Source organism: Cupressus sempervirens, chromosome 10 (genome assembly GCF_028749045.1).
Source record: "Cupressus sempervirens isolate cs-2001-9-10 chromosome 10, ASM2874904v1, whole genome shotgun sequence".
In the NCBI taxonomy this organism is placed as follows: Eukaryota; Viridiplantae; Streptophyta; class Pinopsida; order Cupressales; family Cupressaceae; genus Cupressus; species Cupressus sempervirens.
Window position 1 is genome coordinate 972,429,731 of NC_143127.1, and position 12,441 is coordinate 972,442,171.

Consider the following 12,441-nt stretch of genomic DNA (forward strand, 5'->3'; position numbering starts at 1 on the left):
TGTTGATATGAGCTTTAGATTTGATTCACAGGATATGGATGGTAATACTCTAGAGACTAGTAACTTTGAGGACACTCCTTCAGACAATGCATCAGAGGAGGTTTGTAGGAGACAGTCAAGCCAGTGCCATCATGTGTCTAATCAGTTGAGAGTTAGTGACCAAGACATTGCTATCACTTGCCAACATTTCGATGCTGCTCGTCAGTTGTTAGCAGTTTATGGATGGGGTTCTCCTACTAGTGATGAGCAGGGAGGAAGTTATCTTTCCTTGACAGAGATCCACTCTTTATGGGAGGCTATTCAGATTTTGAGACAAAATTATATGCAGTTGGTAGCCGACAGAGATTATCTTATGGAGTGGGGCAGTACAGCATATGATGCATTGTTGGCCAAGGAAGATGAGGTGAGTGAGCTTACTGAGCAGCTTGAGGTGACTTCTGAGATTCTTGAGAGTACACAGTTGGCTCTCAAGGAGTCACAGTTTCATTTGGCTAAGGTGACCATGGAGTTAGAGCAACTACAGTCTTTACCTGATTCTATACAGTCACAAGCTGTGGTGTTTGGTGATCCGAGGATGTCCATGGCCGAGATTGTTAGAGACAGTGGAGATGGGGATGCATCCATCCTTGATACTAACATTGGCATATCAGGTTCATTCCCACTAGAGTTGGGTTCAATTGAGTTGGGTGCTGTAGCAGATTTTTGTGGTGTGCCTGACATGGTGGTGACCTCTAGTACTAATGGCACAAAGACTAGAGATGTTGTATCAAAGACCATGTGTGACATTGGTGAGCTGATAGTTGGCATGGTTCCTACTAGTAATACTACTCCCTTCGCAATGTCTTCAGAGGTAGTAGTCAGTTCCAACTTGGTTAATGATCGATTGCAGTTAGTTACATCTGGATTGCAGTCTGAGCCACTGACTGAGATTGGTGCATTCTATCAGCATTACACTATGAGGTATGCTCATCTATCTACCTTTGATGACCATGTTGATGAGATGATGATACAGAGATGTACTTTGGTTCCTAGTGCTTATCATCAGTTATGGGATAGTATGATGCCTCGGGATGAGAGTTGTGATGGGCATGACATGGTGATAGGTCCTGCAATTGACAGGTTGATAATACATGACTTAGAGCAGGAGTTTTGGAGTGATGCTTTAGCAGGTGTTGTTATTGATTCTACTCCTTTGGCTATGACATCTTTTGACTTAGCTGGTGATCAGTCACAGTGCGTTGTATCACTTCTTCATGGTGAGCTATTGACTAAGGTTGGTTTTTTTTATCAACATTATATTGCAGGGTATGTACATCAGTTAGCATTTGATCCTTGTGCTGAGGAGTTGATGGTAGACAAATTTGGTTTGGATTCCATTTCTTACTCTTTATCTTCTAATGTCTTTTCACCATCAGCAGTGTATGGGAGTTATGGTTATGAGATAGTGGCCGATGATTTGCAGAGTTGTGTTGACTGCAGGAGTTGTACAGTGTGTGGATTCTCCATACTTGGTACAGTTTCATTCGAGAGGGTTCACCATTGTTGCAGAGTTGGATTGTACATTCCATATAGGCCAGTGGGATGCGTTGATGGTATTTACTGTGTTGGTAGTTTGATTTGTCCACTTTACTTGGGTTTTGATGTTCTAAGAGATTGTGCCTCATGGGTTTTTGATTGTGGTAGTGGTGATTTCGGAGTTTGGTTGAGCTATAATTGTCAATTTGATTATGGATTCCTCTTGGTCATATTGCAGAGGATATTGCAGGAGCCTGTGTTAATTGGTAGTAGTATAGTTCATGACTACATTTGGGATCCAGGTGGATTGATTGGTTTATTGTTCAGCCATTGCTTGAGGACAAGCAATGATTGGGAGGGGAGGACTTGTCATGTCCCCTTTTCAAATAATTAAAAAAGAAAATCTTTGCTAAGGCAGGCAGGCCCAAGAAAGTGAAGTTTCGGAAAAAGGGGGTTAATCTTTGGAAACCGTTGGACTAATAAATGAAAATTATTATTAAAATAAGTTTCATTAACCTCTCTTGGACGTGAGTTACAGTTATGCCCTCTTTTAAGGGGTTTGGAGGCATTTTGGGCTCATTCCAGAACTTGATTTTTGCTCATTCTTTGTTATTCTTCAGAGGCTGCCAAACCTGTGGAGAAGGAGACCCAAGAACGGGAGTTTGCAGGTTTCCAGGGAGACCCAAGAATGGGAGTTTGTAGGTTTCCAGGAAGGCTAAGGATGGGAGTTTGAATCCATTCCATGTGCATACTCATACAGAGTTTGCCTTTGTGTTGAACAGTGTAGATTTGTGGGTTTTTGGGTGTGGTTTTTTTGCATGAGTTTGGTGTTTTCAGTTGAGCATTTCATATCAGTTTTGGTTGCTGCTGTATTTCAGACTTTAAGCTGTTAAAATAGAGCTGAATATATGTATTGGGACGTGATTAAACTTCTGAGATAGTTTATTAGTGTTTTGTGGTGTTTTCGGGCATATCTGTGTTAATTTCTTGAGCCCGATGAGCATAGTTTTTGTCCTACATTTGTGAGCTATTTTGTAAAGGCTATATAGATCTGGAAATGACATTTTATAGGCTATTATGCTGCTCAAATTTTTGTAAAAATGTCTACTTTCAGATTTATTAATAACAGGTGAAGCTGTGAAGCTTTTTGGCACTATTTTCGACATACCCGATTTGGGGTTTCTTAAGAAATTTGGTGGATCATTGTGATATCAGTTGTTTGATCTTAAAGATCTGATTAAAGGTTGGAAATATCATACAAAATCAGAAAAGGGAAATTTCATTCCTACAGATTATTTTCTTACAACTTTTTGATATAAAGTCCAGAACCACTTTAAAATTATGTGTCAAGTTGACATAACCCTGATTTGTTGGTTTTTCACTGCCACTTAAGGCCATAGTTTGGTACACCATGATCCTGCACATACCCAAATGTTGGAAACTATAGTTGGAACAATTGTTATGTTTTCATTGATGTCAAACCCTATTGGTAAGACATTTATTAATAGTTTAGAGTGCCATATGAGTTGATTTATGGAAAGGATTTGAAATAAGAGATAACTATTAGAAATTTTTTCAGTGGTTCCCTTGGGATTTGTGACAAGGGCTTAACCACCTCCTATGTACTATAAGTTGAGTGGTTTTATCAAGCATTGACATATCAATATTTTGGTGCAAAGGAAACCCCATTATAACAAGTAGTATCAAATCTTGGTCATGTTGGCATAAAGTTATTTTCCATTAGTGACAACACTCATCTTACAGTTCTAACTGAGTAATATAGTTCACACTGAGTAATAGAGTGCAAATCGAATGATGGCAACACAGTTCAAACTGAGTAATGGAAACACAGTTCAAACTGAGCACTGGAGACACAATTCAAACCAAGCACTGAAGGCACAGTTCAACTGAGCATCAAGACACAGTTTTAACTGAGTGAGGAAGCACTCAGTGATGACCGAGTGAAGATGCACATAGTATTAACTGAGTGAGGAAGCACTTAGTGATTACCAAGTGAAGATGCACATAGTATTAACAGAGTTAGGAAGCACTTGGTGATGACCGAGTGAAGATGCACATAGTATTAATCGAGTGAGGAAGCACTCAGTGATGACCAAGTGAGGAAGCACTCAGTGATAACCGAGCTCAGGAGGTTATCAAAGAAGTTAGTTTTTACCAAGTGACACTATATCTACCGAGTCACCAATGGTTACTAAGTTCTAGGCAACGTTGTATGACTAGTATGAACCGAGCCCCTACCTCTACTGAGTGCATGAGGATGCCGAGTAATGTAGTGGATGTCGCATATCAGAAGGTCATCAAGTCTGTCTAAAGAACCCGAGTTTATTTTACCATTTAGCTGACTCAATTATATTTTGTTCACTTGTGTTTGGCCGACCTTGCATGAATAATTATTGGAATGGTATATATATGTAATGTATTATAGACATTCAAACATAGATATATAGATTTTCAAGAAGACATACAAGATATCTGGATGATAGTGCGAATTCATCAACAGAAAATAATACTTAGCAAGGTCTACCAGGAGCATAAATGATTTCATCAATCACAGAAGGTGATCTATAATAAAGAACTCAGTCAAATTGTAAGTTGATCTGTTGGTTCATCCTAATAGGTGAATCATTTTTGTAAATCCTTTAACAGGGTAGACTTAACCGTCTTTATTCAAATCTCCTAATAGAGTGCATACTTATAAAGTATGTTTGTAAATCCTCTAACGAAGCTATAAGCCTTAACTGGCCAACTTCATACTGCAGTAACGAAGCTTTGTGGGTATCATCCCCACCCCAGTTTTACTTTCTACTTTGGAAGGTTTTTGAGTCACCAAATCTTTGTGCATATATGGTTTTAATGTTTAACAGTTTTTATGCAGCAGGATAGATAAGTAAATGTTGTGTATGGTTGACTTAAATTTTTTTTTTTGGTTATTGATTTACCCCTCCCCTCTCAGTAACCTATTATATCTTGAATATTTCCAACAAGTCATAGGTTCAAAACCTTAGATCCTCATGTAATACTGAGGGGGAGATTGTTGGGTAAAAGTACAAAGCTATGTCACCTTTTAGGTTGACTTATTAGAATGACTAAATTTGAGTATTTCTATCTAAAAATAAATTTTACTCAAACATATGATCTTTAATAAATTCATTCTAGATAAGTTATATATGGTCTCACACTTTTCCAATTTGAAAATGTCTATTAAATGTATGCTTTATACTAGTTTGTATCCAATTACTTAAAAAATTAAATAATTTTAAAAAACTAACATTTCAATAACTCTTACTAGTTTTTTTGATATATTTTTAATAACATATAAATGCCATTTTATAGAGCTCAAAATCAAGAATATTCTCATATATAGTTTATAGTGTTTTAATTGGATATAGTATATTATAATAAAAAAAATTCTACAAGCATGTATTTTAACACTAAAAAAGATGTCAATTTTGAGAAAGAAATAAATATTAAATCATACCAATTTTTTTTTTTAATTATATGATGCTCTAGAGGAGAGAGTTCTCTTTCAGAATATATAATTTTTCTTCTAGTTAAAATAGATTTGTTTTGAAAAATGTGGTGGGAGATGAAAACTATCGACTTCAGGTGAGTTGAAACTTGAATCATTATAAAAGAGAAAATATAGGTCCAAATCCAATTTTTATTTTTGATTGTTCTATCTATATATGTTATCTATAACATAGTCTGAGATCAAAGAGAGATAAGTTTATCTCCATATAGTTTTGTGGTGGGAAGTAGACCCATGATTTTCAACATTTTTCAACAACTAAAAAATTATCTATAAAAATTAAGATAATATATCAATTATTATTCCAAATAATTATTAAAAATTATAATCCTAAACTTCATCCATTTCTACACATTTTACTAGTTTACTTCATTTTCAAATTCTATACAATAATACCAATTTTATGACTTTGAAGATGAATAGTTATACTTTTGTTAGCCTTTTCTTGTAGAGAAGGGTGACACAGGTTTGTGTTTTTACCCTGTTAGAAATTTGTTCAGTGCTCCCCTTAGGATTTGTGAAAAAGTTTTAACCACCTCCTATGTACTATAATTTGAGTGGTTGTGGGTGATCCCACAATAATGGGTTCCACTTTTTGACCAATTTTGACACTGAAATCAATATTTTTGCAACAAAAGTCATGTTCAAGTGACTATATCTCCAAAACTATAAATAATTTCAAGATGACATAAACTAGTGATTTTGAGTACTTTGTTCTGAATTTGTAACCATATTTTTTAATCTAAAAAAAAAAATTATTTATGTCAAAAAAATTTATCTCCTCCGAAAAGTGGTACATAATAAAATTTAATATTTTTAAAGAGTGACAGTCCATTTGACACACATAACTTTTTTTTTCTAGAAATGATAATGAAGTAATTTTTTTGGCATTAGATTTGTAACATCAATATCCAGAGGATGCATTTGGTTTGATTTATTTTGGTTGAATATTGTATAGTTTATGAAGTTTCGAAGTGGCATGAACCGTAATTCAGACATACATTCTATTTGACACAGATAATTTGAAGTCAATTTATCATAAACCTTTTTTTTTTTTAATAGAAAGGTATCTCAATAAGCTAGTTCCTACATATTTTTCAAAAAAAAATTGACCTAATTTACTAATTTTCCCAAGGTGTCAAAGTTGGTTAATGTTCAATCGGTAATGAACCTATAATGAGTTAAACTCATATTTGAAAGTCTTAATGACTAAAATATGTATTACAATTATAGTCATTGGAAAGCTTGCTACGAGCAACACATTTTGACATTTTTTATTTTATAGTAGGAGATCATTCTCCTACAATTATGAGAGTCAAAAGAGCAAAAAAAAAAATGAAAAAAGGGTTAAATTTTTTCAAATTTTACATGTTCGCAAGAATATTATAAGTTTGCACGAACATATGTTCGCATGAATATCCCCCCTAAATTTTCACGGCCACCGAAAAATTTTAAGGGTATGTTCGGGTAAACATAGCTATATTTAACGTGTTCGTGCGAACAATCAAAAAACTTGAAAAAGTCCAATTCATAAAGCTATTTTCCATTTGTAAAACTATTTTCCATCCGCCAGAAATGCACTTTTCATATGTTCGCACGAACATATGTAGCTAATATGTTCGCGCAAATGTATGAATTTACATATTGGTATGTTCATGTGAACATACCCAACATATATGTTCACAAAAACTTTTCATATATGTTCGTGTGAATGTGTCAAACTAAATTCAAACATCCTAAGTCACGATTTGGAAAACTTTTTGAACTTTCTTCGTTTCACTAAAGTGGAACCCATTAGCGTGGGTTCACCCTTGTATTGAGAATTGACAGATTGATCTTTTGGTGCAATGATAACCCCATTCTAACAATAACTAGATGAACTAGTGAAGTTGTTGAGAAAAGAGGATAAAGTATGTTGGAATTATGTAGTAGCCAATTGATCAGTTAGTATTTGACAAGATAATGTATTGTTTAATCATCATATGAAGTGAAGAAGACAATTAAAATTTATGTATATAAGATAAGACAAGAAGTATAGTAAAACACTTAGCTTGACCGAGTGATAATTTTATTGGGCTAATGAAGTAGAAGATTAAGGAACTTAAGAGATAGATGAGAAAATAGTATCATTTGAGTAATAGTTATGGCCAAGATAGATAGTGAAGAAAATGTACTAGCGACTGAGTGTTGTGAAGACCAAGCAACCCAATGAAAGTTGACCGAGACAGAATAATAGTGATCAAGCTATACAGTGTTGACTAAGAAGAAGAACATATTGATGACCAAGTGTTAGCAAAATAATGGCTTGTGAAAGAATCAAGTTTGAGGCCAACATAGTTAAATTTTTAGATTAGTCAAAATGTGTAAGTAATTAGGATTGATGAGATGGCATATTTAATGCATGAATTGAGTTTGTTATGCAATCAAAGGAAAGGATTCATTGAGAATTTTATAGAAGTAAAGGAGTAGAAGGAAAAAATGATTAATGCATTCATTGAATATAATCAAACCCCAAGATCTAATCAAAAAGTTGAGAGAAAAGAATCTCTAGAAAATTGAATCTAGTTTCTAAACTACTAGGACTTATCTCAAAAAAAAAAAAACTAATTGGTCAAAATTTTGAATTTTAATGCAATATTACAAAAAATTTAGAACAAAAATAAGAAGTAGACCTATGTCTAACCACCTTAATCAAAATCAAATGATACTATTTTTTAATAATGTTCTAGATATAAGTAGTAGGTTCATGCTTTGATGTGACACATATTTTTTTGTATTTTTATTCTAAATAAATAATAAATAATTAATTTTTGAGTTTAGTATTTTTGGAATAAAAATACTCTCATGTTTGACCACCATAGCTAATTCAAAACTCTACAAAATTCAAATTTTCATTGTTTTTCCTTATAGTAGAAGAAACATAGAATGTGATGCATCTTTTGGATTTAAAAAATGTTGTACCATTTGAAAATTATAGTTGTTTTTCAAGTAGTGTGTTAGTCAACACTTTATACGTAACTCCATCAGAAAATAAGTAATAATCACTTAATAAACTCATACTTTGACAAACCTTACATTTATGGAAAGATAATAACATTCTTAAGAAACCCTTTTCATTTCGTCAAATTTTGGTGAAAAAAAAGTCATCAACTACATTTTTGAAGTAAAAATCACATAAAAACAAGCCAAAAGCACATTTTTAGGATGTTTTTAAAGTTGACCATATGGGTTTGGTATCAAAAGATATAGTAGACCTTATTAAGCTATTAATATTTTTCATTTAGTATCAGGGTGGGTGGGGAAAAAGTTGGAATAGATTTTAAAATAGTTTGAGATATTTTAGAACTACTGATTTTTTAGATCGCCACTTTTTGGCACACCATGATCCTACACATACCCTCCTAATAGATCAAACCTAGCTTATAATTTCTAACTATGTAGTTATCAAAATCCTTTAATCAAGGTTAAGCTAAAATTCATTTTGTAAATCCTTTAATCAAGGTGACATTCTAATGGAATGATCTAAAGTCCTATAACTAGACCACTTCTAAGAGGGTGATTAAATATGGTCATACCTAATAGTGTGTTTCACAACTTTTAACAAGGTTGGCTCTTAACCGAGCTCACTTAAAAAGAGTGAAAAGTGGTAGCATGTTTCTTGGTGGTCTTTCCCAAATTGGATTTCCATGTTAAATTTTGGTATCATATATCTGTTATACATGTTGTATCTTGTTAGTCATAATATACTAAATAGAGACTTAAGTGATGAATGAATATGTAAAGTTGTCGATGACTTGCTATACGGACTGAGTGGTTTTATAAGGTTGCTTAAACTATTTTAAGTTAATAAAAATTAAATTGGTGCATCTAGATGTGAGGATAACTAAATCTCCCCCTCTCAATTATTCTGTCATTCTAACAAAATCTACTAGTAAACCTTTGGTAGTGGTGTTGGGTTTGGATAAGAAGGAGACTCTAAGCACTATCTCTTCTTCTATATGTATATTTACTTCACCTCCTTTAAATGCTCTTGTTAAATATTGATGGCAACATTATTCCCCTCGTACACTCCTTCTCAGTGATCATGGTGCTACCTTTAGGTATGGCTATGTGGGATCCCTTTTTGGGTTCCTAGTTTGCTCCTCTTTTTATAAATTTTGATGTTTGGGAGGAGCCCAAAAGAAAAACCCATGGAAATAAGAAGGTGGATGTGGGTAATGAGGTCAAAATTGGTAAACCCTCAGAAACATTTTTTAGAACAAAGGTCACTACAATATAAATTTACAATGGAAATAAATTGACCCTAAAAGACTCCTACAAGAGTAGAAAATGAAGTTCCTCTCTTGGAACATAAAGGGTTCTAAAGAGTGCCCAAAAGAAATTAATTGTAAGGAAACTGATTCTGAGTTGGAAAATTGATATTCTATTAATTTAAGAAATTAAAATGACATGGGACAATTTTGTTAGATCATCATCAATATTCTTTTTCCTAGGGTCTTTGTTCACTATAGTGAGATAATTATGTCCTTTTGAGGTATTTCTACACTTTGGAATGCTAGTAAGTTGTCTAACAAAGGCATTTTTTTTTTCATAATTTCCTATTTTTTGGATTCAAAAGCAATGTTCTATCTTAGTACCTAATCAATATTGATTCTAATAATACTAGAGCGGAGAGACTCTGGTTTGGGATAAAATCTTGAACTTCATGTCATCTAATGTCAATGCCAATTTTTTTTGTATGGTAGACTTCAACATCCCTACATTCCCTTTGGATAAATTATGAGGTACATTCAATTTCAACAAAAACATATGAAATCTTGCTAACTTTCATAGAATCAATGACCTCCTAGATTTGGATCTCCTTGGGTTCCATTTCACTTGGTCAAAATAATAGGAAGGGTCAAGATATTATTCATCTCAATCTAGATAGGATCCTATACTATACGGGTTGGGATGTTTCCTTCTCTTCTACCTTGAATTCTCTCCCACATGTTCCTTCTAACCATTCCCTAATTCTCCTTAATTGGAAGGATAGAACCTGGATGGGGTCATGACCTTTTCTCTACGAGATCGTATGAACTCTCATAGTGACTTCATGGACTACATGTACCTTTGGTGGGTGATAAAAGTGAAGGAAATTGATATGTTTAGGATGGCTAAGAAAGTGGAGAATGTTACAAGGGAGGTCTCTAGATGGAGCAAGTCTTCATTTGTGAAAATTTATAATTAGAAATAGGTTATTAAAGAAAAGATGAAATAGTTGTAGGGAAGCATGGCTATCGGTTTTTCTTTGTATGAAGATCACCTTGAGGAGGAAATATGGAGGAATAAATAAAGTGAGAATATGGATAGGAAGGAAGTCTATTGAAGCATTGATTGAGAATTCAATTGCTCTCAAAAGATAGGAACACTTGCTCCTTTCATAAGCCTTCTTCTAAACATAGAAACACTATTTCCTCCCTCCTTGATGGAAATAATGTGGAATTGACTAATCTAGAAGCCATTAGAAAATGGGTGGACCTTGTCTTCAAAGACACTCTTTCCAACCCTTATAATGCAATTATTGAAATGGAGGTATGAGATAGACTAATCAGCTCCTTCCCTCTATGTTGGGTAATGAATACAATATGGTACTTTTGAACCCAATCATAGAAGAGTAAATTAAGAAGGCTATGTTTTCCATGAAATACTACAAATCCCTAGAGATAGATAGATCCATTCATGTATTCTTTCAGGATTTTTGGGAGTTCATTTAACCTATTCTATCTAAAGATTCCAAGGACTTCTTTTTAACTACGAAACTTCTTAAGACTCTCAAAAACACCTTACTTGTGTTAGTTCAAAACATCCAAGAGCCCAAGCCCCCATCATATTTTAGACCTATTATATTGTTAAATACTATTTAAATTTTTTTCTCTAAATTATAACCAATCAAATTAAATACGTGTTTGAAAATTTAAAAACAAATATTATAAGAATTTATTTATGGTTTCTCATAGTAGTAGTATGTTAAAAGCTTATGGAAATTTACTATTCATGGATGCTATTTGGTACTTCTATTTGTTATTAGCTAGTAGTTTAGTTGTCTAGCTTATTTACTTTTATTACTAGTTGTTTTTTATGTTAAAGAAGGACAATGGATGAGGTGCACGTGTGCTACTTTTTCTTATGCCGTTGGCCACTTGTAAGTGGCCTTGCCTTTTGTTGTTGTTCTTGGCTAGTCACCCCATTTTGAATACTGTTAATATCAAAAATGACATTTTATCTAGATGTCATACAACAAACTATTCTTTTAATAAAATACTATCTTTTAAAAAATCTATTAATATAACAATTAAGTAATAGAATTATATTTAAATAACTCATAAAATGCACCTTTAAATACAAACTTAAAAAGATGTCAAACAAAAATTAACAAAGACCGTAATAACACCAAGATCTATTCGTAGGTTTTGTTTCATGGAAGCTAAGGGAGCTCTCAATTTCTCTCAAGATGGTCTTGCTCTCCTTGTCCAACCTATAATAATGATGTCATCTACCTAGTGGATTGCTTGGACAATTTTGATGCAAAGCCTCACCTTGGAAAACTTAGGAGGAAATAAATCACTCAACTAAGTCTACATCAAGGGGTTCATACACCTTCAGGATCAATAATTCTATTTGACTCAAATTGACATCTATCTTACTTTCTTAACACCAACTTATATGCAAGTATACAATAGGAACCTATTTGATTTCCTATAGAAACATTAACTTTTCTACACAAATTTAACTTAAACCAACTAGATTCTTCTTTATTGAAAATGAAATACATGGGCAATGTTAATTAGCTTCGAATACAAACTAAAAACCAAGCAACATTAATCCATGTTCAAAATCTATATCACCTTCCTACATGCATGGTTTAAAAATATGATCACAGCTCAAGCATTGATCATGGCATTCCCAATTATTAATAAAATCTGCAACTTTATGGTTTCAATTGACCTTTACCTCCATCACATATTAGTTATGTGATTTCAACATGTTGGTGAATACATGAAGATATTCACCATGTTCATAGATTGTCTTCTACTTAGATACAAATAGAACCAACTAAAATAGTAAAAATAAAAGAAAACAAAAACATATTATACACAACTCCTCCACAATCCCAAAAAATAGATTGTAGAGAGCCTAAAAGAATCCCATCTATTTCTATGACCCTCAAAACAACTAGTATTTACATTCAATGACTTAGAAAATTAGATTTTTTGTAACAAACTACGAAGTCCAGAAGCTTAGTTTTGATTCACAAAATAGACTAATATTCTATTAGGAGGGTAACTAGATTATCAACATATTCTCAGAGTTTAGACTTTCGAATTCTAGAAAGA